Source organism: Aptenodytes forsteri, unplaced genomic scaffold, assembly GCF_000699145.1.
Source record: "Aptenodytes forsteri isolate BGI_AS27 unplaced genomic scaffold, ASM69914v1 Scaffold26, whole genome shotgun sequence".
NCBI lineage: Eukaryota > Metazoa > Chordata > Aves > Sphenisciformes > Spheniscidae > Aptenodytes > Aptenodytes forsteri.
Window position 1 is genome coordinate 5,863,413 of NW_008794125.1, and position 1,768 is coordinate 5,865,180.

The window sequence follows — 1,768 nt, forward strand, 5'->3', positions numbered from 1 at the left end:
AAACAAAGTTTATGCAACCAGATGATGTCAAGTCTCTGTTTCCTAACGGCATAAGATTCTACACGTAAAACTACTGCTAGGAAACATATAGAAGTAGGCTTAGGTTCTGCAGCTCCCTTGCTGGTGAATCCATCTGGAGTTTACCATCATGTGGTTGGACTGGCTTTAAAACAAAAAGCCTTGATGACTAATTAATTTACAGTGTCACTTGAATTTATGCTCCATTTGAATCGTCCTGAGCTGTGAAGTGACCAGCTAGTGAGTACTTCAGCGCTACTCCTCCTCCTCCTCTCAAATCTCCAACCCAGCTGGGACACGGACTCTTCTGGACTTTTCAACCCACCAGTAACCGAGAGGTTGGGACATGCACATTTTAGAGAAGCGCTTACCTTCTATGCACTGGAACTGACTGGTCGGGATTTCATTTCTCTCTGCTCTTCTTCGTATGGGACCTACCCCTGCAGGGCTGTGGGTGGTACAGCGTAGCTGATTATTTATTAATGAAACACTAAGTTATGAGACTGTCTTTACTGTGTTATATATGAAGTAAGAGAATAAACCTGTTATTGTTAACAATACCAGCAAAACATCTCCTGTCTGCATTGCTTCCATGACCCGTTGCATCCAGGGTGGAGATGCAGGTCAGACCGGGGCACCCCGTTTACATTAACAAACCGAGACCCAAAAGACAAACATATAAAAAAGAAAAATCAGCAAGCACAGCTTGAAAAAAAGTCACCAAAACTGCAACACAAGGCCCTCATTTTACCTCTCTGCCTTCTCACTGCAGTGCATCATCTCCTAAACAAGGACTTACCAGACTTTACACCTCACAGAGAACTTTTACAGTTCTCATCCAAAGTCACTTATCTTGTAAAATCAAATCTCTATAGTTACTTGCCCAGAAGGTGCCTAGACCCTGCTCAACACTGACAGCAGCAGCAGGTGCTGCTGTTTATTGCTGGCTGGAAAGATAAACAGAAGAATAGAAGAAAACCCTGTATTTCAATATTTTAACATCATAAATATCTTCATGGTATTACCATAATTACTGTGGGCAAGCGGGATGTGTGACACGCAGCACTTGGGCTGCTCCCCTACTACTGCGTTTTGTTATGACTGAGGTGCCCTGCCCACGCGCTGAAGGATCTGTAGGTACCACGGAGTTCAGAGAACTTTAAAACTTCTCACTTAGCCTGACATTAAGTTTGACCAAACTCTTTATTTTAGCTATTTGGTCAATTTAAGCCATAAAAAGAGGAGTGCGTCCCTAAATAGCTCTTTAGCAATAGTGACTCCAGAATCCTGAAGATCCTCTTAAGGCCAGGATTTGCCGTAGGAGAGGTTTGCCGGTTCCGTGTACCCCGTAGTTGCTGCCACAGGTACGCACAAGGAACTTCCTCACTGAACACTACGGGAAGACACCGGAGAACCAGACAGACTCTACCGGTTGCACAGCCAGAGCCGGCGCTGCCGCAGGCCGGAGGTGGCTGGGGACCGTCCACGCTGCCGGATCCGGCCCAGGCTGCTCTAGGAAGGGATCCAGAGAGGAAACGTCCAACTGCAGCCAGCAGCACACAGCCCAGGGCCCTTACTAGTTATTCTTCTGAAGCAACTCACCGTCCGCCTGTACCCTTTCCTACGGTTTTTATACAAAATCATGACCGATCGTGAGTAGCGAAACGGACCAAAGCCCCTCTGACCGCGGTACCTTCTCAGGGCGGCCGGGGGCGCGGCCGGGCCTGGCGGCTGAGGGAGGCAGCTGAGG